Source organism: Struthio camelus, chromosome 2 (assembly GCF_040807025.1).
Source record: "Struthio camelus isolate bStrCam1 chromosome 2, bStrCam1.hap1, whole genome shotgun sequence".
Classification (NCBI taxonomy): Eukaryota; Metazoa; Chordata; class Aves; order Struthioniformes; family Struthionidae; genus Struthio; species Struthio camelus.
This window is the reverse complement of record NC_090943.1, coordinates 80,925,314-80,952,020: the sequence shown is the minus strand read 5'-3', so window position 1 is coordinate 80,952,020 and position 26,707 is coordinate 80,925,314. Positions and strand designations below refer to the sequence as shown.

The 26,707-nt window shown below is 39.3% G+C and overlaps 1 protein-coding gene across 1 annotated transcript in view; it reads left to right on the top strand.

Annotated features, from left to right (window-relative positions):
• DAP (death associated protein) overlaps window positions 1–26,707 on the top strand; it is a 48,118-nt gene that overhangs the window by 7,035 nt on the left and 14,376 nt on the right. The gene's annotated exons all lie outside the window — the stretch shown is intronic.

Sequence of the window (26,707 nt, the reverse complement as noted above, 5' to 3'; positions counted from 1 at the left end):
CACTAACAGCTGTTTTTGTGTTTTTGTAAATAGACTGACTTAGATGATGCTTATTTTGCATTTGAAACGATGGTAAGAAATAGGCATTGTGAGATGTCTGCGTGAATAGAAACAAACTGTGGTTTATTTATTAAATCACAACTTGAGCAAGAGAAGGAGCACATTTATGAGAAGGAAAATGTAGTTTCAATTGATATATCCAGGTGAAGGGCTGGAAAACTGAATTTTCTGCCTCTTCTTCCATAACCAAATTGGTCATCTTGTATTTCTGTTCAGTGGAACCTAAGCTGGGACAGAGTTTGTAGTGCAGTCAAGTGTTGTCCAAAGTAAGGTATCATATCCTGTAGCTAGTTTAAGCTTTGCTTGGGGATTAATTATTTTCTTTAAGATATTTTTTATATATGTGTATAGACGTGTGTGTGTATGTATTTGTGTACATGCGTACACACACACACACACTCTCTCTCTCCCTCTCTTTCTCTCTCTGTCTGTTACATTTAGTTGATGTGCTAGTCTCCTGGTAAGGGAATCTAGTTAGAGATAGGATCCAAATGAGAAGACTTTTTATGCCTATTCACAAACCTAAACCTCTGTTGTAATATAGCTATTTAGTCCTCTCTTTAAATAGGATGATTGTTTTCCCCTCTCGCTGTAAAACAGCGTAGGGAAAAGTTATAATTTTACCTTGATGTTTGTGGCTCTCTCTGTCTTAGCAAGTATTGTGGCATGATAGAAGCAGATCTGTAGAGGGAAGTGGTCCTGAGGACTTGATGTTCATGCTGTATGTGTTTTAGAGAAGGAGATTACTTAGTGTGGTCCTGTGGACTGAAAGACCAGTAATAGTTGGTGTGTTTTAGGTGTGCCCTTGGATGACGTGTTCCATTTTAGTTTCATCTGCAAGGAGTCCAGTTCAGGTGCCCTGAGACCGCTCCACAAAGCAAAACGAAGTGTGGCTAACGGGATGATGAGGAGATGAAGTGCACGTCTGATCCCAGCTAAGATGCTAATAAATATATACCCTATGTTAATGTTGTAAAGCAGGTCCAGAAGCAGTTTTTGTGCTTAACGGAGGTCTGAAGTTTAATGATCTCTAGAGCTTCCGTATTAACTAGAGAATAGTTAGTTATTGCACTTCATGAAATGCACTCCCTGTTCAGTGTGTTGTCAAAATATACACCTGGAGTGGGCTGTTCACTTTGATTTTCTTGTAAAATGTACGTTATTGGCCCTTCTTAAGCACTCGGGTACATAGAGTTATTCTTGAGCCTATGTTTTAATCTAAAAAACGTTAGTCTGAATTTTCTTTCTGTAGTGTAAGTCCTGCTGGGAAAGAACGTGGCAGGAAGGGCATAAAGAACATGGATAGGTGGGAATCAGCGTGAGTTATAAAGGAAGGCTGTAAATTGGTTTGCAAGTTTGGAAGAAGTTGTTTTCCTGGTAGAAGTGGAAAACCTTTTCTTCTCTGAGGAAAACAGTTTAATATGTCTGTTGGAGGTTCCTGCTAAAGTACATCTGCAGCTGGTGGCTCTATGAGCTGCAGGTTTGAGCAAGAGGTTATTTAGCCATAGACAGAGTGAGTAAACTCCACAGGCCATGGTATATGAAGTTTGTGTTGCTTGTCAGAATTGACATTTGTGGTATGTCAGCTACTTTCATGCTGGAAGATGGAGTCCCTTGGAGTTTCTGTGCCTCTGCTCCAAGTGATCTGTGGTGCTCTTCTAAAACATTTGAATTTCTGATGCCCATGGAGAGAGGTTTCCATGTGTTTGTCAAGAGGGGGAGAAGAGGCCACTAGCCTCTTCTACTAGTTCTGGTTTCTCCAACATCAATACACTTTTTGGTCACTGCGTGCTGATATTTTATGCCCCTTCACTAAGCAGAGGAGGAGACATCTGTGTTTTTAACTTTCCACTGTTAAGTTTTTTGTCTTGGACATTTAAAGACAACCATTTTAAGGTAATGCTCTTGACAGGAAGCAATCTCTACTCCTTGTTGCATTCGAAGTCAAAGGAAGCAAACAGAACGTGCAGGGAATTCTTATCAGGTGATATCGGCAGCCAGTAATGTTTTAAGAGAAAATAATGAAACGGAGAAGAATAATTTCTGTATGGTAAGAGGAAGGATGGGATGACCTAGTGATTATTCTAATCTCATTTTAGGCTTAGTTGAGGACAGATTAGTGATGGCAAAATTTGGAATTGGCAGTGCATTGTGGCAGAAGATTTCAAGCTCTCCTTGAGTTCCCTGGGAACGTTTCAGGAGAGGTCTCTCCGATACCACGCTTCAGTATGGCAACTAAATAGTTGCTCAACAGGAAAGCTTTCTACTGGAGTTTCATAAAGACTACATGTGGCTTTGGAGACAGCTAGCATTGTTTTTGCTGTATGCTTGGAGAACTGGACATTGGGTCAGTATTTCTAGGCTTAATGCAAACAAAGCTGATGGTGGTAAAGACCTTTGAAGTAACTAACTGGGCTGTGATAAAGGTTACTTTAAAGTAACATTCACTCCTTAGATCATCTTTGCCCTTTCTTTTTCACAGCTGTTCAGAAGCCTGCAATCCAATCTCTGCAACTTACTCTGCAAAGTATTTAATCAGTCCTAGTTCCTTAAATAAAATTGTTATGACAGCCTACCATTCCATAATGGTGATTTGCCATCTCTTTAAACAATATGTGATAAGATGATTTTATACTAATTCTATGCTAATTTTAAACTTTTCCTACAAGGCAGTTTTCAGCTGGAAATAATTGGAAATAATTGTAGATATCCCTGATATAAATATAATATTACTTAAAGAGGAGTGGTTGGGTATGATGATATGGAGAAGAGCTCAATGAAAGAAGGGAGGAGTTGGCATCCTTTGGTTTAGGTGAACTTAAAAAAAAAAAAAGTGTGTGTGGTATCCAAAGCCAGTGGCACCACCGTGGCCAAGATGTCAGTGGTGAATGTGACGGTGAGGGTCGGGTCCTTGGCCCACATGTTCTTTGGGACAGCAGTGATTTTGATCAGCTTGGTTGGAGACAGGATAAAGGTTAGATGGACCTCTGGTCTGATCCATTATTGCTTTTCTTATCTTTCTGTAATTTTTCAAGGCTTAGTTTGAATTTTGGTTGCAGTTGTTTATGGTTGCAGTTTGAATTGGCAGTCATACTAATTGCTGCTGGGTATTTTTGTGCTATTGTAAGAAAATGAAAAGCTTTGGAGTAGGACTATGAATACAAACCATTGTTTTTCAAAACTGTTGTTGTCATAGAAAATATTTGGAGTTAGTAGTCTGTTCGTACTCCTGGACTTTTTTAGAATGCAAGTTTATCTGAGATTTGGAGTATCATGCTAAGTCCCCTGCAAGCATCTGACTCCAACCATAGTAAATACTCCTGAAAGACAGATAATTTGAAGTGAGAGCTGCTTTTTCACTTTTGCACAAGAGCTTCATTAATTGTCACTCTGGGACCTCAAGAAGAAGAAACTAGAATTATTCACCAGTACTTCGATTTTTAAAAATACTTAAAGCAAATACGTGGCTCACTTTGTCCTTTAACAAACCAGGTAAACTGCAGAGGTTTTCATGATTAAATACTCTTTCCTTCTCTTTTGTTATATTTGTGATATAGAGTGGATTAATTGCAATGATTTAATTGCTGAATGTAAATGCAGGACGGTGGTTTCTCAGTGTACATATGTAAATTGTGTGTGCTGTGTGTCTTAAAGATCAAACTTTTCTGGAGATTGTGAATCTAGCGGTATGTCTGACTTTCCCTTTGACTCTGGCAAGAATAAATTATGCAGACTGGATTTTAATTCAGTTTAGAATGTGTATTGCCCTAGCTATATTGATTGCGCAAAAAAAGGTGGGGGGGAAGGGACATTTAAGAGGATAATTTCGAATGTGGAATGTAGTGACTCTAAAGTAAAACCATACTAACGAAGCATATGGGCGTCCGTATGTCAAAGAGCCTTTCTCTGTACTTAGTTCCATGGTGAGAGAGGAAAATTGCTGAAGTTCCTTGTCTCCTTCAGGCACTGCTCAGTGTTACTTATTAAGACTGAATAGTCTGGTTAAGCTACCTCTGCTTTTTCCTTTCATAAGTGTTGTGGAAATCTCAAACATTTATCCTGTCACTGTACGTTCTCATTCAGAAATAAATGTGTTTTTCCTTTCCCTCACTTCACTTAGTTGTACCTGATAAGAAATAAGCTGTGGGCATTATTTCCGTTTTTCGTTTGCTATTGAAGATTATCTGTTGTCATTGCAACGTATTTAATTTTTGCCTTGTAAGGACCCTTGTTGTGCAAACTTCCGGCAGAATTAAAAAAAATTAAAGTAGACTATATAGGTGAGCCATCAGAGCAGGTTTGTATATTTGTTTGCACTGTAAACATGGAAATGCTTGAAATCATCTCTGCTCTTTGTATTTCACCCTGTTCTGGATATTTAGCAGAGGCAGGAATGGTAGAGTCAAAGTACTGACCCTTTAACTTGAGAATAGCTGCCATTCAGCATGGCCAAAAACTGGAAAATGGCAGCCAGAGTTCATTTTGCTTGCATACAAGGCAACTTGTTAAACATGAAAACAAACCCCCCATCTCATAAGGCCAGTGGCGTAAAATGCATGAGTAAAGTACAGCGCTGTTCTTACACTCAGAATGGATAGCCCATTAGTGTTTCCCACATGTGGTTCACGGACAGAAAGCTGAAGAGAGAGCTCTTACCAGTATGCATGTATCTATAAAACAAACCATTGGAAAAATAAGTGGGCATTGACTCAGCATGCTGAGTCATTCAAAGGTGGAAAAAAAGGCAGCTCAGGACAGATAGGCTGCTATGCCTTCCTCTTCAGTTTTTGGAGATCCTGTTTGTAGATTTATGATCTTAATATGGGATAAGTGGATTCTAAAATTTTGTTTAAACAAGTAGATGACTATTCTGGAAAAGGGTGTTTTTTTTTTTTCCCCTTAGATTTATTTTGAATATCAGAGTTGGGTTTTTTTTTTTTCTTTAGATTTATACATGAAACACTTGGGACCAAGCTTTTTTTTTTTCCTTTTGGAGAAGGAGGTTCTGACTGAGAACACTGTCACATCAGAACCATTGGGCAGCTTTCCATCCAGATGTCCTACCTCAGCAGAAGCTGGTGGTGGAAGGTAGAGATACTTGCTTGCAGTATTTAGCTATGCCATTCTTCTCTCATAGTGGTTCTCAGACTGCAGTTTTCTCTGACAGGGCGATGTCTTAATTTCTTAATCTCCATGTTGTAATTTCAGCCTTCAACATGCCAGATGTACCTTCTCTATGGGGCTGTAAAATACATCCTAAACTTTTGTACTGTTGGTAAAGTGTTGTTAACGCTCTGTGAGCTGAGGTGAGTTGATATGAAGATTATGCTCAGAGAGGATATATTGCCATTTTGTCCTTGACCATATGAGAACTGAAAGCCAATTAACTATATGAATATAATGGATATGACCCTTACGGATTTTCATTCATATCTTTGACTCTGAAGAGCTCTGTCTTCTCAGAAGCGGAGCTTTGGAGCCAGTTAGCCTTACAGGATGAAACGTCTGGGGAAAATGGGGAGATGCAATGGGAAAAGCAGTCTAGCCACAAACTCCATGCTTGCAGTTTCTGGGAAAAGATGCATAATACAGCAAATGTTGAGTATTAGCTCCTTGTCACGCTGGAGTTTGGTGTGACTTTAAATTTTTGTTTGCTTGGTTAAATGTTCCAAAGGCTCAAAGTAGTTCTGCTAGCAAAAGGACTGTAAAAATTTACCACTGTTATTTTGTGGTGGTGGTAAGCACAGAACATCTTAGCACAGTGAAGGAAGTATCTTCCTACCTTCTCCAAAACATCTTTCTTTGCCTAAAAATACTGTGCTTAGTGCTTCTCTTCCCCCCCCGCCTCCCTCCCCCCCCGTTTCCCACCGATCTTTATTAATTTGGACAATGCTTTGAAATTTTCTTCACAGTTAAGGGGAAGGTTTCTTAATAGCATCACACTTTGCTCCCCTATGTAAGTGATGCTGCCCTCAACACAACACATTTTCCCACTTGACTCTTCTTGTTTTCATCTTTTGAATATAGTTGTTATTATTAGCAGATGCGAAAGTATAATAAAGTTAATTGTTAATATTTTAATATGATTAACAATTTACAATTAAACATAAATTGTTTAATTATCTATATTAAAAAAGTGTTAGGATTTTTTGTGGTTTCAGGATAGTGCCATCTCCAGATGACCAATTAGTTGGAGAACTGACAAAATAATTGCTGCGACCTGTGTTGAACTGTAACAAATGCATATATGGTTATAGAACTAACTGCAAATGCAGAATACTCATTTTTAAATGCATGTCTTCTGTAAGTCAAGAAAAGAGGTTGTGAATATCTCAGTTTAAGACATGAAAATCCCATGAATGTAGGGAACTGAGGAGAAGCTAGACATGGTTAAGAATGAAGCATTCTCATACAGGGAGATGCAAGTCTTCTGAAAGATGGTTCATGCTCCCAGTATGTCTTGATGCTTGAAGGAGTAAGTCGATACAGAAATCCATCAGTGTAGATGCTGAATATGACTTTGTATGGATAGCTCTCTTCATATTGCTTAAGAACTGTGTGCGTTTGTGAAAAGAACTGAAAAAGATCTGATATTTTTCCCCTCAAAGTGAATAGAAGATATGTCATCCAGCTCAATGAGAGTGGAGTTCAGTCCCAAAGAAACATATGCCATCCTATGAAATTAGCTGGCAAGCTGAATTGAACCGTCAGCCAAGTTGATGTAAGAAAAAGATCATAAAAGAAGTGAAAGTCTATCATTTGTATTCTGTATGTTGAAGAAAGCGAGACGAGCTTAGTCATATGTGAGAGGAAAATGGATGCAAGAGGAGGTAGCATCTTCTAAGTCACGGCATGTTTAGCAAGATGTTCCAGGTCGGTATGAAGAAAGGAAAATATCTAAGTTAATGGGCTTGGGGAGGGATATTTTGTGTTGTGTTTTCCTCTTGGTATCCTTCCTAAATACTGGAATATATGGGTTGAAGATATCCGTGCCAGCTTAAAGCACTGTTGAAGCAGATTTTCCTTTGGGCTTTATAGCACACAAAAATCTCCAAAACCAGAAGTATACTCAAACAGTGTTCGTTATGCTAGCTAAGCCCAAATCTCCCACTCCCTAAGTGCTCTGTGACTCTGGGCACCCTTCATAAAGCTAAGGGTATGAATTTGGTACTAGAAGCTGCCAAAGAACCATATGCTACTACTTCATTTGGAAACAAAAACCTCTGTTGGAAATCATGGCACCAAAAGCTACAAGTGGGTAGGAGATGTGAAAATGACTGCATGCTCTGAGGGGAATCTGTTTTTTCAGGTAGCATCTTCTTCTCCCTTGTTTAATTTAGTCTGCCTGACTAAAGTTGGGCGCTGTACTTTCAAGGAATTTAATGTTGAAGTAAACTTGTATGTTATCATTATTTGTTGACTGTCACTGGGCCAAACGAGAAGGAATTTTCCTCCTTTACTGCTCCCGGGACACGGGTACTAGAAGCAGGAGATATATGAGAGAATTAAAGACAGCCCTGAAAACATTTGTTAAATTATCATGAGAGTTTTATTTAGTCTGCTGTAGCAGTTGATAGAGCTGCTCTATTGCAGCAAATTGCTTAATGTGAATGCATTCACTGTAGTAGGCTTGCTGTCTTCTGATTATGTTGTAACATTTAAATGATTGCAACTAGGTGAGATGCATCCTGTTAAATAAACTGGAAATTGTAAAAAAAATACTTAGGCAGCATTCACGCAAGGCTTAATTCTGATGAGTTTGAGTTTCTCTGGGTCTCATCCCTTAGAGTGTATGTACTGTGAGCCTGAGCCTGTTCATGCTTTCCCTTGGAGGAGCTGGTTCAGTAGCTGCAGTGTACAACCGAAGTGACTGCAGGTTGTTCATTTATTTTCCCCAGTGATCTCCAAATATGCAACTTTTCTCAGTGTTTGAGCCATGATTAAATACAAGGCTAGCTCTGTAACTGTAACCTGAATTATGGGAAGACTAATGGCTTGTGTAATCCAGTACCCCATGCTTCAGGACTGAATCAGATATTCCTGCAGTCCCGGCGTTTTGGGTTTCTTTGCTATCTTTTGGCAGCAGGCAGGAAAAGGCCTTTTAATAGTCTAGACACACTGAATCAGACCGAGTTCCTGTTGATTGTGTTAGGATTCTGTCAGAGATCAGGCTGGAGGGGACTAGCATTAAGCTTGCAGATGAGGCAGTCCTGAGGATGTGCCTGCGTCGGTGACTTCTCAAGTTCTAAATTTTTATTCTGGGAAAATTACAAATACAGAACGCTATACTTAAGCTAGACAATTTTTCATGCATTTGCAATACTGAATGTTTTCACTTCCCAAAGTCTACTCTAAGGCCTTCTTTGGGAAAAGAAACAGAGCGCTCCAGGTATTGTAGTGGAAGTGCTAGACTGTTTTGCTAGAACAGCTTAAGTTGCAGTGTCTCTCTTAAGATTTAAGAACAACTAAGTCTTCCAGAATAATTCAGTGAAGCAGAATTTCATTATTGAGTGTGTCCATCCTCATACTCCTTAGACATTGATCATGGATGTTCTCCAGTACTGACTGGAGATTGTCGTATTAATATTTAGAACATGCATTGATAAATTGTTTACTGTTTGATTGTTGATAGAATGATCAAGAGTACCTTGCATACATACCTCTTGCTACAATGAATTCAGCAACTCTCTGCTCGAAGGGGAAATGTATCCTGCTGTTACTAAGGCTGCCATTGGCAGATTTTTTGTGAGTTTGTGCGTGTGCGCGCATGTGTGCACACATGTGCATATGCATGCACACTACATATTAGGTGTCCTGAGTATGTCCTGAAGGACTTCTGACTTTGTGCAGTGCTAATGAATTGACTGGCCAGTTAATGCACAACCCCTTTTGGCTTGTTCAGCAAAATGCTGCTTTTATCTTGGAGGTGATGGAATGAAATTTCAGTAAACTGAATTGAGTTTTTTTACACTTTAGGGGCGGTTCTGTTATTTCTGGTATCATGCTAACTTGTGGTTGCAGAGGAAAAGTGTATGTAACTCTGTATGCTGTTTTTCTATTTATAATGACACTAATACAGTTTTTGAAAATTCTTCCACGTAGGGCTATTGAGAAGGCTTTAGACTAAATGAAATTTAGCCTTCATATTTACTATTTTGAAGACTGTGCTGTAGAAATGATGTCCTATTTCCAGGTGTTATGCAATTCTGTTTCTGCTGGGGTGTGTGAATATTGCGTCCTTGTTTCAGTGTACAATGGGGGGGGAAAAAAGTCAGAATCTCGAAAACTTCAGAGGAGCGGAGTTTGTGTTTTGTTGAAATAGTAATGTAGTAGAAATGTGTATTTTAAAGTTATACGTCATTTTTGTGGTTGGCTTTGTAGCTCTTACTAGAAAGAGAAAGTTGGCCAAATTAATGCAGGTTGTTTCTTTCCCAAAAAAGGGAGAGAAAGAGGAAGATAATGGCTCACAGTTAACGCACTGGATTTTCTCTTCCTCTCCAATATCTTTTTTCTCTGCTTTTTCATAAAGCAGTTTTTTCTCTTCCTCTCCAGTATCTTTTAAATGCGTGTAGATTTATTAGCTTTTGAAGACATTGTGTAGCTCATACTTCTCCTTGCTTGTTTCTGTATCTTCTAAAACACTAAAGAAATATTCGTTCAGCAAAGGATTGGGGGAGTTATACCCTCCTTATAATCTCTTTCTTCGCCTTTTATCTTAAAGGATCTGTGTGGTTATAGTGGGTCAGAACAAAGATTTGTCTCTCCTAACTGTCTCTGTGCAGCAGGTGTAGCAGATGATACCTGGGGGTAGTGTCCAAGAAGGACAAGTGTAGCGTGAACCTGATGAACTCTCCTGGCACCTAGCAATCTAAATTACCGTTTAGGAATTTGCTGTTCTTATTAAATTACTGCCAGTGGACCTACCTTCTATTTCTCTAGCCCCCTTGCAAACATGTTTCTTGCTTTGATAATATTCTTCCTGTGGAGGTAGTACCAGTTTAGTGTATGCGGTAGAAAGTGGTTTTGCTTGCCTTAAGTAGTAAGAAATAGTGAATAATTGTTGTCTTTTTCCTTTCTCCTGTCCACTATTCCTAGTTCTATTGTATCCTTTCATTTGCTTTTGAGATGGGGTAGCTGGAATTGCAATGTTAAATGTAAAAACCTACCACAGACTCGCACAGTGGCATGGTCTTATTTTTCTGCTTGTTATTCATCTAATTGTTCTGGTGTTCCACTTGCCTTTTTAACTGCCATTAGGGAATTAAGCTGATGGTTTCAGAAATCCTTTCCAACTCCAACATTTCTCTCCAAATATAATAACTATCCTGAAGCCCGTTATTATGGATGTATAGATAGGATTGTTTTTCCCACTGGGAAGCCTGAAAAATCTTCATGCAGAGTGCTGTTGCTGGAATTCAGTGTTTGGTACTTGACATTCATGACTTTTCCTATTCAGTAATGAGCTCCTCTTCACCCCTCTGCCCCTGCACCTCTGGAGTGATAATTTTCATTTAGGATATAAGTGTGTGGTCCATCTGCTACTAGGCGTCTTGAAATAATTTGTCAGTGACGTTGTTCTGGAGTCTGTGTCCTGGAAGAATTCAGATTTGGTAGGAGTAATATTGACGGAATAAACTTTTGCTTCCATGGCAGCACTCATGAGCTGGTAATTATGAACAAGCCTGCAACTATCAGAACTTACATCTATCACTTATTTGCGTCTTACTGGACCAGAGACGCTTTCTCCACATTCTTGAAAAGTGACTCTTTGTCCACTAGAGCAATGGAAACATTTTTTGAGGCAAGAAAATTCTTCCGAAGACATTTAACCTTTTGTCTCTGAGACTGCCAGTAAGGCTGCTAAGTGCTGAAAGTCAGTGTTTGTGATGCGAATCAGAGTGTGTTATGGGAACAAGACTGAAACCACCAGGTTCAAAGTGTGAACCTCATGTGAAGTTGATTGGTAGGCCTGACCTGAAGAAGGACATATCTGCTCTCTTTGGTCCTGAGGCCTCCCCAGGTCCCATCCTTCCTGTAAGGGTGGAATATTAGCAGCTTTTAAGAACCTCAGGTGGTACTCTTTTTATTTCTTTCTTTCTTTTTTTTTTTTTTTTAAAACTACTGCTGTCTTAATCATGGCCAGAACTTAAAACTGGGGAGGTAAAACTGATTATTATTATTATTATAAGCAGCAAACACCATTATAAAGCTAAGCCCATCTGAGCAGGAGTATGAATTGAGTGTTATTTTTGTTAGCCTATCTGGGAATTTCAGATTTTGCAAAACGCTAAGTAAGTTTTAGGGGAAAATATCTCTGTGATTATTCTCCTAAACAGAAATCTTTTTTTAAGGGGGATGGTATGTTATCAAAAGCAGGAGAACTTACGGATTGGTAGTAAACTGGGAACAGGCAAGGGGGGGAAAGAAAGCTTTTACAAAAGAATCCAGTGATTTTTGAAGTCAAAATTACTAGAGCTCCCACCTGGGGTCCTAGGTGAGGTCTCTTAGGGCACTCTAGGCCCTCACAGTCTAAACTGATGTAGAAAGATAGAACTCCTTATTAAAATATAACTGCTTCATTAAAATCCAGCAAATGTACCTTTATTAAAAAAAAAAAAAGCTAGTGAGAACCTCAAATTCAAACTAATTAGGCTGAAAAGTAAGAACTAGCTTTAAGTTGTAGAAACTAATTAAATGAACTAAAAATGTTGTAACCTCTCCAGACGAGTGGCAAAATGACAGGAAAGAGTTGTTTCAGAAAGCAAAAGTCAAGCTGTTCTCCTCTGCCAGCATACCTTAGCATGTTAGCGAAGCAGAGGCTGGTGGAATTAATTGGTATCGGGGACTGGAGTTTCCAAAATGCATTTGACATAGCCTTTGGGGCAGGGCGAGGCAGGCACTTTAAGGGAAGGTAGCCATCAAGTTATGTGATAAATAAACTACTTAATGAAGAGGGGCTGGATTTGGGCTCTGCTTCTGTTAAAGGCTTCACCTTAGAGCCCTGGTCATGGGCTAACACTGTTTTGTGTGGATTAACAGATAAAATTAACTCAAATCTAGGCTGCAGCCAGGAGTACAAATCAGCCTCCTTCTCTCACCTCCAATAGCAAGGAAGAACTTGTTATCTGAGATTATTGGCATCAAGAGTTTGAGCCCTATATTTCATCTAAAAGCCTGTTAGGAACCTGTTCCCAGTGCTTTTGGGCTTAGAGATGTTATTGCTGCCCCTCCAGCTCTGACCTGTGGGATCTCCCTGAGAAAAGCATTAAGCATTTGAGGAGGGCAAAGATGCCTTCTTTTTCTTGCCTCACATTTTTTAAAGCTGAACAATTCTGTTTATATAAGCCTGAGTTAGAAATGGTGACAGCTGTGTTAACTTACGGTCTCCTTGTAGTAAACTAAAGCAGCATACCTGTTCAGCTCTGTCAGTGGCCTTTGCAAAAACTGCTCAGGAGGGTCAGTTGGGCTGTGTTCCTGCCTCTCAGTGATAACAGGAAAGGAAATGCAGACAATTGTTCTTTTGCCCCGAGGGCTGTTATAGATGTTACCCATAGGGATCTGCCACGTGTCTCCTGCTGTGAGTAACGTGTGAACAAATTCCGCGGGGAATAAGGCACGTCCTGGGTACAGCAAGCTGTCTTCAACTCAGCCCGGCTGAAGTGAGGTACTGTTGAGGAACCCAGCGAGGCAGTCAGTAAAGGAACCCATAGCAGAGTAAGTCCAAGTTGAGTTGTGGAGGTGATAGCATTGAACTGCTCTCTTCCCCTCTGCATCTGCCTTTAAATGCATGGCCTTTTCTCCCTGATGCAGGGATATAGCCACTAAGGTGCAAGAGTGTCTCCTTGTTGCTTATGCTCCATAAGGGACCACTGAGAAACTGAATCCAGTGCGTTGTTCCACAACTTACTTATCAAGTGCACTTTCACATCAGAAGGTTAACTGTTGTCAGTGGTCTGTGGCAGATCTGTGAACTGAATGGGGACTTATGGTTTTCATCTGTAGGTGCTTTGTGGTTTTGTTCTTCATTAACCTGACATGCAGTAACCATAGGTGTTCATCTTGAGATTCCTCAATAAAACATCCAGTAAGAGCACTTTGAGGGGGGTGTGAACGTTAGTCGGACGTACTCCAAGTTTGCGAAGAAGGAAAAGATCAGCTCTGCAAGGTATTTTGGAACTTCCTGTCTAAGAGAGCAGAGGAAGGAATGAGTTCAAATTGGTTATGTCTACAAGTAGTGCTTTATCTGTGTTGTTTTGTAATCTGTGAGGTGGAATTTCAGATCAGGGGATCATCTGTAAGTGTTTTTCTAAAAGCCTACTCGAAAAATGAGAATATTTGATTGAAGCACAGTTGACCTAAAAATTTGGTAACATTGCAACCAAGAGCTGTGGGGAGTTTTTGTTTGTTTGTTTTGTTTATGTGTTTTTAAAGGCTTGTAGGAGATACAGCTGTATAGACGGATGTCTCTGATGTATGTGCGTACACAAATATATTCATATACGTGGACATATATGTATGTGTGTATATATGTATCTATTCACATATATATGCACATATGTATTTATACATATACACATTCTATCTTTCTTGATCAATACCAACCTCCATGGGATACAGTAGGGAGAATTTTCCTTATAATCAAATTTTTCTTTAATTTGCTTATTGCTGAGTTTCTAGCACCTTTTCTGGAGACAAGGTGAGCCAGTGAGCTGGATGGAATATTGCCCTAATACTGAATTAAAATGATGATGTGTTCAAGCCTAATTTTGCTTGTGTTTCTTTGGGTGTTTCTTTTCATTTAAATATGACAAAAACAGCTGCCTTTCGGTGTCCTCCTTTTAGAAATAGCTAGAAATAGCTAGAGGCCACTGGAGACGCATGTACATCCTCGCTTAACAGACTCTTGCAGAGGTTCTCTTTTCTACTCTGTTTTTATACCTTGTTAGCTGCAATCCTAGTAAATAACTGGAATACCTCGCTCCAGGTTTCATGCGTGCATCTTTAGGGAGGGGGAAATTTTTCGTTTTGCGTACTGCCTCAGGGTAAGTTAGGGTTAGAGGTTTGTGTTCATATTAAGCATTTGTGGACAGCAGGAAGAGCAATACCACCTAGCAGAAAGAGGTTGTTGCAAAGGCTTGGTAAAGGAGGTATTTTGAAAGAAAAGAGGTATGTGCCTTAGTTAAATTAGTACACGTTCTTTCACTAAGGGACTGACCGTCGGTTTTGATTTGAAAGCAAACCAATTGTTATGTCTAATAGCCCAATGTGCTGGGAAACATGATAAATACATTGATGCCAAAATCATTGTCAGTCCTGTTATCTAACTGTTGTTTGACTTAATGAGAAAGAAAGAGCTGAAACGCATATGTTTTTAGGAACAACTGCCGCTAAATGAATCTTATGTAGAAATAATGCAAGCTTTTGTACTCTTTACATCAAATGCTTTGAAAACTATTGTACTTCTGTTTCATAACCTTTACTAATTAACACAGGCATATAAACATTGCTTGTTTTGGTGACATGATAGAATGTTTATCCCAATGTTTTTGGTACTGCTAATATATTCTTCTGCACCTCTGGTGTTCTCTGTCCCAGATACAATCTGAATTCCCTAAACTGTCAAGATGTAGAACTAAAGCATTAATTTGCATTTTTCGATCATAAGAGGTCTCATTAGAATCATTTGAACTTTAAAGAACTAATTGCAAGCTTATTTTCCAGTTGGTGTTGAAAGGACAGCAAGGTCACTTTCTCTGATCAAAGCAAAAACTCAAAAGAACTGCCTGGCAACTGACATAGATATACTTGGCACCAACTTTATGAATTATTGAAGTTTTATTCTTATCACTTCAAACTGGTGTAATTAGACATTACCTCTTAGGCAGTCACAGAATGTGCTTGGTTCTCTCCAAAATGAAATGGAGCTTGCCAGAACACTGCTGTGAGCCTGGCTTTGAAATATAAAGCATAATGGTTTCTCAGAAAGGTAAGACTTCAGACAACACTCTGGATTAAGTGCTGTCTTTGTAGACAGCTATCTTACTGCTGCTGCTGGTTTCTTATCTTTGTGCTTTGTTCTACCTATGATTAAGGTTCTCCTGAAGAAGTGACATAGGTTTATCAGCTCTTGTCTCATGACAGTAGCCAAAAATGCCCAACAGTGCCAGTAAGATTTTTTAGGAAAACTTTCAAGTTAAGTTTACTTTTAAGTAAATATATGTTCTATCATGAGATGATGCCTCATCATCTATAGGCTGTATTTTATCTGTTAGCACTCCTTGTTCTCTTTCTCTCCAGCTTAGCTGCTGGTGTCTTCTCCTCTCTTTCACAAGACCCAGTCTTTTGACTTTTTGTCTTCACCTCTTCCTAGGCGGTCAAGTTCATATATTTTCTCTTGGGGCTTTTCTGTGCACTGGGTATAGTAAGGACACCAGAGAAGCAATGGTAATAAAGCATAGCTAATATTTTACATATAGTTTCTTGGGGACGTTGCAGTCTGCCAGATTTGCAGGATGGTCACATTTGGCTCGTGAAACTTTGAAGAATCATGTAGTGAGGGAGAACTGTACTTGCTGTGCTTTAGCACATCCCTGCTGGATACATACGAAAGCATTTGTGCTCGAAGTATAGCCTACGAGTAGAGGTGATGTATCTTATTGGGCCAACTAACATACTTGGAAAAGTAGATGAGCCTTTGGGCCTATGGGCCTTTTGAGTTTTGAAATACTCAGACTTCTCTTTCAAAACTGATAGTATTACCTATACCTACATGTCTTGCCTTGTCTGCATCCTTACGCCATCATGGGAACAATGCTTTACCTCCAGGCCTGTCATACTGTGTGCTTTTTTTCTCCTAGATGCTCGAAGGCGTGTTCTTGACAAAGAAGCTAAAGTTAAAACCTTTCCTTTAAGCTGTTAAAATGCTGCTGGTTCTTAAAGTTCTTTCCAATTTCAGTGTGGTAGAACGATTTACCTTTCCCTAAAGACAGTTATTCAAACAGCTGGACTACCATCCCTGTTTTCTGAGGAGTCAACACGTTCTGTGTTAAGGAATTATCTTACCTGTAGAGGGGTAGCCTCTTTGCTGTATTGTAAATCAAGTCCCGTTGGGAGCTGTCTCCGTTCTGCTGTCAGTCATGCATGAATCTTTCAAGAAGTATCAGGATGAATTTTTCAAAAGTTAAGAAATAATGTGGTCTGACTCTGTATAGCTAGAGGTGCTTTAGTGAATCACGTCATGTCACTCCTACCCGGTAACTTCTGGTGTACATCTCTTCAAGGTCGTTCCCCCCTTCCCCCCTTTTTTTTTCCTCCCCTTCTTTTTCACTTCCGTAGCTGATGAATTCTAAGAACCACATGTTTCCTGAAAACATCCCATCCCCTAGCTAATCAGTACACTGATCTTACAGTATCTTGGAAAAACAGAGGCAGCTGTTTTTTGCAGGTTTTTTGCAATTAAGAGAATAGGTAATGTAGAGAGAGTGAGATTATCATCCATCTGCTGTAACTAAGTAGTTCAGTGTCTTGGAGAGCTTTTCCTGCCATGGAGAAGGGATTCATTCTCGTTGAGACAGATGTTGATCCGTCATCAGCAGATGAACTAATGTTGCTGAAGCGTAGTGCAGGAATAGCTGTCTGGCAAAGTCCAATACTCTCTGACCAGGTTCTTTAGATATCCCACATGTGGTGGGTATAATGTTTTGTATCAGATTTACTTATTTGAAGATATTTGATGTTATGTGCATGTCTGATTTAGCAGAGTGATACAGCAATATACTGAAATCACAATGTAAATGTAAGTTACGCTTAGCGGAATACAGCAATTGCAATATAGAATTGAATCACAATACCAGTGTGATTCCCATTACAAGTCTATAATATGCTCACCGTCACTGTGCTGGGTGTCCACGGTTGCTGGGAAGGAATAGGCGGGTTGAGGCCAGTTCAAGCCTATTGCTCTCTTCAAAGCTCTTTTGTCAGTTGCACAGTTTTTATACCATATGTTGGACTGAGCCATGTACACACACATACACACACCCTTTTTGGTCTGGCTAGCTCTGGGAGACATTCACACTCTTTTGATTAACTCGGAAGCAACATCTATACAACTAGTTGATCCACTCAACTGATGTCTATGGACTTTATCTAACACAAAGGCCAACCTTCAGTCCCTTTGGGATTGAGATAAATTCAGCTTTCTGTGCACCAGCTGTGGTGAGTCACACCCCACGTTTGTCCCCAAGCTTCACGGGCACATGGCCCTTGCCCGTCTCCTCTGAGATTTCTCCCATTGTAAGGGTTTGTTCATTGGTCACACTGTCTGGAGAATGCTAATTTAGCTGGTAGAAGTTGGACTAAGCAGAATGAGGCTGACCCCTAGAAAATATTTTGGTCATTTGTTAGGATTGGTAATTGACATTTTAATGTCTATAAACAACGTCGTCAGATGCCAGCATGTGAGAAATGAGAAGAGAAATGACCTTTTGAGGCTAACCTGCCTGTGCAGTATACTTCCCAGCTTCCAGTCTGCTTCTCCGGAGGGATCAACTTACACTGTTAAAACATTGCTGGGCAGAGAGAGTATGGTTTACATCTTTGATTAACGTCACTTAGTGCTGTCTAATGCCTTTGACTTCCAGCAGTACTTCTCGGTTGCGCAGATGGGAGTTCCATCCAGCTGTTAACAGGATCAAAATGATTCTCGAGTGAAGTGGCTAGTAATTTTAGACTCTGAAAAGAAATCTTACAGCTTATTTTGTCTGTGGCTTGATGACAATTTTAGGTCATGGAAACATCATCTCAAGGTTCATAATGAGTTCTAAAGTTTCTTATGCTGAGAGAATAGAAGAGCAATATTGCAAGTTTCATCAGTTCAGCAGCATGAATTTTGTTCCTGTAGTGTTGAGAGCCCAAGCTGTGAGCTTCAGTCTGTTTTCAAGGGAGACTCCAGAGAAATGTTATTACACACCACGTACTCATTAAAATAGTCTTTTAATAGTTGCTACCATTTAAATAGTCTCTCACACCAAGAGTTTCCTCGGAGACCCAATATTGAGTAGTTGTAATACACTGATGGGTTTGTCACTACAGTGTTTTTGACTGAAGTCTTCTCTTTCTTATGCGCTGCTGAAGAGGAGCAGAAGAATAACATCACTTCATTATTTAAATATCATTATTATGCCTAATTTTAAAATAGCCTTGTTGTCTTTCCTGAAGGTATGGTGTTACTCTAAAAGTTTCTTGGCAAAGGATTAGTGTACTCGAGTACACAGAAAAGAAAAAGGTGCCTGAAGTCACCTTAATGTACCTTTTTTTTTTTTTTTTTTTCAAATAATGAAGTCTAAAGATCTAGACTATTTTGGAAACAGCAATAATTTGGTGTGGGCAGAAATTTTTACTCAAAGCTTTATGTTTTTCATTGAAACAAGTTGCCCCTATGTCCTACTGTGAGAGAAACTTTTTATTTAAAGTATGAGTATCAGACTGATTTAGGAAATGTGAATTTTTTTCCTGGGTATGAAAATCATGTCGACTGGAGGAAACGTCAATGTGAAAGGTATTCATTTTTAAGGGTATGTTACTTACTCTTGTGTCTGAGCTGCAGTGTGAAGTATCTCAAACTCACTAAAGTACTCACTAAAGAGGGCCAGTTACTAAGCAATTCTAGTTGTATGCTTATGTATATTTATTACGTGTGTTATTTTTATGGCACCACTTTTATTAGAGGTTCCCTATTCTCCACTCTCAAAACTGCGGTTTTTAAGGCTCTATATTTGTAAATTATTTTTAACCCTGACAATCTGAGACTTGACTTCTTCCTCCTTGACAACTGCTCTCCCACAGAGAGAGAGGTTAAACAGCAACCAGCCAACCTTTGATCTAATACTTACATCAATGATAACAGTATGTTCTAGCATTACGTTAACCCATCACTTCAAATACCTCTCCATACAGTGATTTTTGAAGTTTCCATTCCCCAAAAGTCTCATATCTGACACACCATTATTAGGTTATTGTACTCATTAATAATATATTTTATCACTGGAAGGCACTGGAAAAATAGCCCAGGCTGACCAGATTAATAATTAACATGTTGGAGGCAGTTTCTGTATAAGCAGACACTATGAACCCCAATAACATGGGAGTGAACTGGATCATATATTTTAGAAAGACAGTCCTCTCCGAAAACTTTACTCAGAAATTGTTGCGGGAGCATTTAGAGGTGGAATGTACAACGTTTGACACAAGCTGTGAAAGGAAGGTCAGCAAAACTGTATACCCCTCTCTCTACAATCTTTTCCCGGCATGGCAGAATATCTTTCTGAAGTATGTATTGGCAGGGTAAGAGTCCTGGGCTTAACCTGACAGCTTATCAGACTAGTTTTGGTCCTCCTATGAAACTTGACAAAAATGTGCCTTTTAGGACAGGTGACCCATTCATTATTTATCTGTGTAACAAGGTCCAAATTAGGTGCTACTAAACTTCAACGTGCCACTGCATGTTTGCTGCTCTAGGCAGAGGAGACTAGGATGTTTTCTGTTTTACACAGAAGTCGAGTTCATAAATGCAAGGAAGAAGGAAATTGAATTCTGTTGTGCGAACAGCACTTTGTAAAAACTGAGTAGATAATGTCATTTAGACGAGGTCATAAAGTTAAGCTTTTTTTAGTGGGGCAGACATACTATTGCTGAAATTTGCTGTTTTGCTGCTTTTTGGAGAGGACTGAACGTAGTTAATCCTAAAGCATAAAAAAGTAAATGTCGTGGATGTCATAATCACTTCAAGAGTGTATAGTTCAGGAATTATCTTTGGTATTTATTGCACCATAATACTGCATGATGTGATGTACACGTCTCAACTTCGAGGTTTGAAATACTCGGACTTTACTCAACTTTTTGAAATACTCAACTTTAACTGCTTTATATGGGACTCTGTGTTTGGCACTGAAAAGATTCAGTTCTGCTAAGTTAAAAGCTGGGAACCAATTCACTGAAATAAATGAAAATAACATTTTTAGGAGTAAAAATCATATTGGGAATTTTGACATTTCAGTCCTACTCCTGCAATAGCTTTTTTGTTTTCTTGAAGCGCTTAACAGAAACTCCCAGTAGAGTAAGAATTTCCTTTGTTTCAAACAAAGGAAAGAAGAAATTTCCTCGTATTTATAAGCACCAGAAGATCATCTGTGTAACTTTTGGCCTGAATGGACTTCTCCATAATTACAGCCCGGTAATTTGTTTTATTAGTTATTTCAGTGTATTTTGTGTCCCTTAGACTTGGTGGTTCTTGTAGAGTTCTTGTAGTCCTCCAAAATGAGCTGCAGAATCATTTAAGACAGTTCTGCTTTATGAACTCTGTAAATAGGGATATTCGCAGGCTAGAACCAAGTGTTTACAATACTCTGAGCAGGCTTAAGAGACTTGTAGCAGATTAAAGGAGTAATATAACTCTTTCAGTCCACCAAAAGTGTCGTGACAGGCCTTTATAAAGTAAGGGTGATCTGAGAGGAAGCACCTGTCCTACGTGCCGCTGTCCAGGAGGAGCCAAATGAGCAGCAAATCCCAGGGACTGGGTGATGCCGTGGAGTTGCGTGGCCTTTTTGGGGTGAAGCCTCATGCAGGCATCCCCAGATATTACAAATTGGGGCAACTGGGAGCTACCTCTTGGCTCTCTCTAGAGCTCCGCTGGACCAAACTGTTGCAAATGAGCTCTACTCAACAAAGTACCACTGGGAGACAAGAGTGTGTGTTTATGTGTATCTGTGCAAAAAATATGCATATATGGTGGTATGCTCCGCAAAAGAAGAAAAAGCCAGTGATCTTCAGAGTGAAACATGCTGCAAACTGCCATGGGCATTTGAACCTCTGGAGATCCTGCCCTGAGCCCTGAACCACTGCAGCACTGTCGTGATGCAGGTGTTATCTTTGGCCAACTGTCTTATTTATTGGCACTGCTAACAGAGCCTAAGCTAGCAGTCGGACAAACCACCAGGGAAGACCCTGGAGCGCAGGACAGGGATAAGGTCACGTTAGCAGTGGTGTTTGAGTTGGCCTGTGCTTTCTTTGCCTGTTCTGTACTTAAGAGGACTATGATCTCTTGAGCTGTCAAGTCCCTATTTTACAGTGTTGTATTTACTTATAAATATAGCCAAATAGTTTATAAACAAAAATGGTTAGCTGTTGAAAAATATTGATAGGACTAGGAACGAAATCAGTGTCATGTGTGAGGTGGTGGGCAACCAGCTCTTGCTTATGTTCTGTCCTCTTCAATCAGTGCATTCATCCTCAGATTCCTTTCACGTTATTCTCAAGGATAATGTAGATGAGATGAGAGATACTTCCCTTTCCACCCTGCTACTTTGAGAGTGATTACAGGGGCCAAGTTGCAGATTCCACTGAAAATTCAGAAGTGATCTCTCAAGTGTAAGTTTCCTCCTTGAGACTCTTGACTCAATTTTCAGAGATTCAGCGTTCTGTTTAAATCAAATGGGACTGAATGCCTAATCCTTTTGAAAAATATACCTGGTTATATTAATGTAAACATCGAGACTTCCGAGTTTAGAAATTGCTTTTGAGACTGTTGTTTTCTGTGCACAATAGCTGAGCTATCACACAGGGATTCCTGAGATTTTCCAAGGATGTAAACACTGCCACGTTACAGCTTCACATTGCTACGCTAGTGTCTCGATCTGATCGAAAAGCTGACCTACCTGAAATAATTGCAAGTCTTCCCATCAGGAAGCAAAGCATCTCCATTTACAAAAAGAACATCTGAGTAGTCACACCTCTCAGCATGGTTTAAGTTTTTAATTATTTGTTCCTAAAGATTAGGCACACACCTAGAAGGAATGTTAATAACAGCTGATCAGATCGCTTCATATGCCAAGAAAAGTAAAATCAAAATGAGGATTTTTGAACGTTCTTTGACTGATGAGAAGGTTATAGGAGACTGCTTGCCACTCTCTGAGATCTAACAACGATTGAGATAAAACTACTGTAAGGACTCAGGGTACACTTAATAGTTAATTGGCTCTCGTAACGTCAAACTTTGAGCCTTTGACAGAAGTATAGGTATATCACTCCCATCGTTCATCAGGGTTATAACATGCCAGAACAGGACAGATTGTGAAATTGTGTGATTTTTCCCATGCATTTTTCTCCTACTGTTAACAGGTGGGGGCTTCCTATTTCAAATGCTTCAAGTCATAACCCTGTGAGTCATAAAAGGTTGAGGATCTCCAGTGGTCTATGTGGAAGCTGGAGTTCTGGGAATAACCGAGGCACCAGACCTCATACCTAGAAGCCTGCTGATTGCTTATTGCTGATGATTTATCACTGTTTTCACTGGAGTTGCAAATGCCTGCCTTGTGCTCTCTTTCAGTAGAGTGAGAGTGCTCGTTCTCTCTGCATAGACTACAAAACAGATTATTTCTTCGTGTGACATTAACAACACTTGTGGGGGAGATTATCTGCATGTATATGAAGTCAGCCCATCCACACAGCAGAGGGAGAGGAAAAAGAATGTTTGTGTGCAACTGTTGTCTCTCTTTGTACACTTAACAGGGTCATAACTGATTTCTTTGTCTTTTTGCCTCAGGTGGTAAGCCCATGGCAATATGCCTGTTACTGATAGCCTACTGTATCTACATCAGAATACTTCATGGGCCAGTCAGTAGCATTTTGCATTGTATTTTTATATACCCTCTCTATTTATCTTATCTACAACAGAAGGTACGTTCATGATTAATAATTATTTGATTATACATATAAGCATATATGATATATGCATAATTATATATGCATATGATTATGGTTATGATTATACACCCCCTTGTATTTGGAAAGGTGAATCAATTAAATTTTAGCAGCAGGATCAAAGGCTAAGGTGTAATCCTCCACCTCATCAGGATTCTCTGTAGCTTGTTGCTGCTGACAGCCATGAAAAATTTTGATATAGAGTTTGTGGGAATTCAAGCAACAGATTTTGGACATAAAATCTCTGGTGAACAATTCTACTGATTAGTATTTAAAAGTATATTATGAATGTAAAATGAAAGATCAAAATGTCTCAAAGCTTCATATGTTGAAGTCAATAATGATTTTTACGTTAAGCAACAAAGTTTCTTAACTTGCAGCATAGGGCTGTATTTTCCAAAACACTGAGGTCAAAGGTAGATCGAACTCCCTGTTTTCAAATTTCCGGCAAAACTAGCATTGGACATGTGGGTGTTTCCTTTTGTATTGACATTTACCATGCTGAATTTTTGGTGGGCTATGTATGTCTGCGAAGGAGAGAGAGTTACCTTCCCTTCCTACACCCCTTGCTAACAGCCATTGGCATTGGGATGAGGCATCTTTTCAACCCACTCCACCGTTATCCGGATAAGAGATCTTCACCCCCTTTTTGGACCTAGCAGGCAATTTAATTGTTGCTTAGCAGGATGTTAGTGGTCCTCGCTTTTGATGTTTGGATTTTCAGTGACCTTCCTGGTTACTTTCCAGTGGGAATACATGGTGGGTTTCAGTCCCTAGTTCTTGTAGCAAGTAACACCTACCTGGATATCTCTTCCTGTCCTGTCATTTAGGCCTGTCATAGGAGCTTATTCTTCCACTGTGTTGTAGGAAATTCTTCCTGATATTTCTCAGCAGTACTGCCGAAGGCAGAGATCCCAAGACAGTCTCTTTTCTTTCTTTCCTTTTCCCCTCTTGGCCCTACAGGTTCCTCTCCCCTTGTACTTCCTGCACAGTAATCACAAAATTCCTGAGCTATCTGGTCCTAGGGAGAAATGAGCCCTTCCTCTTCTTATTTACACTAACAAATCAAGTAGCGTGATTGCACTGTGGATTTTCTGAATTGTGGATGATGCTAGTATCCTCTCCATGTTGCATCAGGAGATGTTCTGTACAGGAGAGCTTCATAATCCTTTCTTGCTTAAAGCTCCTGTACAGTTTTTTTACTTTCTACTTCCCTTGATATGTTACAGTAATGAAAAAGAATCACTACAGTAAAATTTTGAGAAATTTCCCTCCTTGCAACTGGAAGTGGCTAGAAGAGAACCCTCTGGTAGACAAAAATGAAATTAAATCTCGGTTTGCAGCTGGCCATTACATTACAGCAATAGCATTGCTGTCGTCTGGCTGCCTAGGGTACATCTCCATGGACAACTTCTCTATAAAGATTTTAAATAAATATGACAGGAGCCCAATACCCTTCTGCCAATGTTAATGTCATAGCAGCAAATATTGAAAGCAGGTATACACAAGAGGTCTGTCTTCTCTTTTGAATGTGCAGGCTCATAACGGGTATGCCACATTGGTCAATATAAAATTTTTCCGTAAATGTAGAGAATGAAGATTAGAAAATTGTTTGATCTTTTAATAAATTAAGGATGTTCTCTTTACACCTGATCTTTTTTGCTTTTCTGGTCGTAATGAACCCAAAAGGAGCGGTTAGGTATTTGACCTGAAAAGAATGCGCAAACTTGTCTGCTGGTGGGAAGTTTATATATACCAGTTTATAAAATGCCATCTCAGAAAAGAATGTGAGAGAAGGATTATAAGTAAATTCAAAGGCAAGCAATAAAGATAATTGTATTATTTTATGTTCTTATATTCTTATTTTGGCTTCGCAAATGTAGCTGTCATATTTTGACCCAAAACCTTCAGCAATCCACTTTTTTTTTTTTTTTTTTTTTTAACCCTTCAAGAAACTAGATTTGCATAGGATCCCAGCATCATGCGAGTTGAGGAGCAGTTTGAATTGCAGTCCTGCTTCAACATTTCATTTGCACCTACCATATGGAACATGCTCTGGGAATCAGTATGAGACTGGGGCGAAGTAACCAGTGATGGACACCGTTTCTCAAAATATATTACGATTGCACCTAGCCTTGTTGTTTTCCGTTGACCTTTCCTATTTTATGTTTCAGAATTCTTGCCTTATCTGAATAATAAATTCAAATAATATCCCTAATTTTCAGTTAATGAAAACCCAGACTTTTCTTCAGTGTCCAATTTTTAAGATTTATCTGTATTGTAAGATATCAACCCAAAATTTAGAGCCTTAATGGAATGCGAGACCTTTCTCAGATACAGGAGAAATTGCACTTATAAAAATATCTGTTTCTGCCCCTCTTGCTATTTATTTTTTCACGATACACTTTCCTAATGCAATCAGGTTAACCATTTGAGTCCTTTCTCCGTTCTCCTTGAGCCCGTTCTATGGCATAACCATTTCAGGCCAGTATATCTATAAATAATTTTCTCGCTAAGTTTTTGACATAAAGAAAGAAAGTTAAGATCCAGAATAATAGGACTTCTCTGAAGTATTTTTGAGACTTTTCATTGCAGAGGTTTTCCACTTTTTCTAAAATGATATGAATTCAGAGGAGTTAGGCTGAACCAGAGAGCATGCCATCTCACAGTACAGCCTGCATCAAAATTTCTTTACTACAAGCTCCAAATTCCTGGTACTTTCTGTTTACATAGGAAGTGAATATGTTGCAAGTTACAGAGAGATTTTTTTCAGAAAAGCAGCAGGTTAGGGGATTTGTTATCCTAAGCCATCGCTCCTTAAAATATAAACACTTTAATTAACCTGTCATAGTGCACAGTTAGGGTGGTAGCTTAAAAGCGAGCAGAAAACTATCAGTTTGAGAAGTACTCCTTCTATCTTTATGAAGCATGTGCTGGGCATTAGAAGTGGCTAGAGATGTTGGGGGAAGAGCAGGGCGATAGGATCAGTAGCTCCCCTGCAGCTTCTACCAAAAAAAAAAAAAGTTAAAAATTTTCCTTTGCTTCCTGCTCCTGCAAATGGTGAGCTCCCTTCAACCACTTGCTTTTGTGATAAATACTAGATGGAGAGGTGAGAGGTGTTTTATACTGAATTCTTAAAATAAAGACAAGTATAACCCAGTTGAAAGCCCTAGCTGTCTAGCGGGATATGGAATGGGGATATGGGAGTAGTAGAAATGAAGGGGTGTGTGTGTGTGTGGGGGGGGGGGTTGTTAGGAATGGGGGAAAAGGAAATAAGAAAAATAACCGAGAGATTAAAAATGGGAAATATGTTTTTGTAGTGGAAATATCTGCTATGTTTACAAAATGTTTTTTCAAAATGTGAAACTTTGGGGGGGGAAAAAAAAAAGCTGTCAGTAAGTTGCATCACATTATGAAAAGTCAGGCCCCATAGCCTTTACGAATGCACACACTTGGTTGTGCATATTACTGAAGGTGTACTTATTGTGGCAATTACTTTTTCCGCTTTCTAATTGCTTGAAAATTTGGGATTATGATGTCGTATGTTTCTATTAATTCTTACACTGATGTAACTGGGACTCCATTACTCTGAACTATTCAGAGTAAAAATGACCTACTGTATCAGGAGAGATCTCTGCATTTGCATGTTAATAGAGTTCTATAAAAGCTATATCCTGGTTCATTAGGAAATAAACAACTATTAATTAAAATGTTACAGTTTGTATCCGAGTACACATAGGATGACAGAAGTGGCCTTTCGAAACACACAAAGGCATCAAGGGATCTTCAGAAAAGCGCTTGTTGCTAATTTAACCTAAATTGGTGCTCAGGTAGATGCAATTTATTTTTGAAATAAGAAGTACATTTTAGTTCTGTACATTGTTGCTGATTG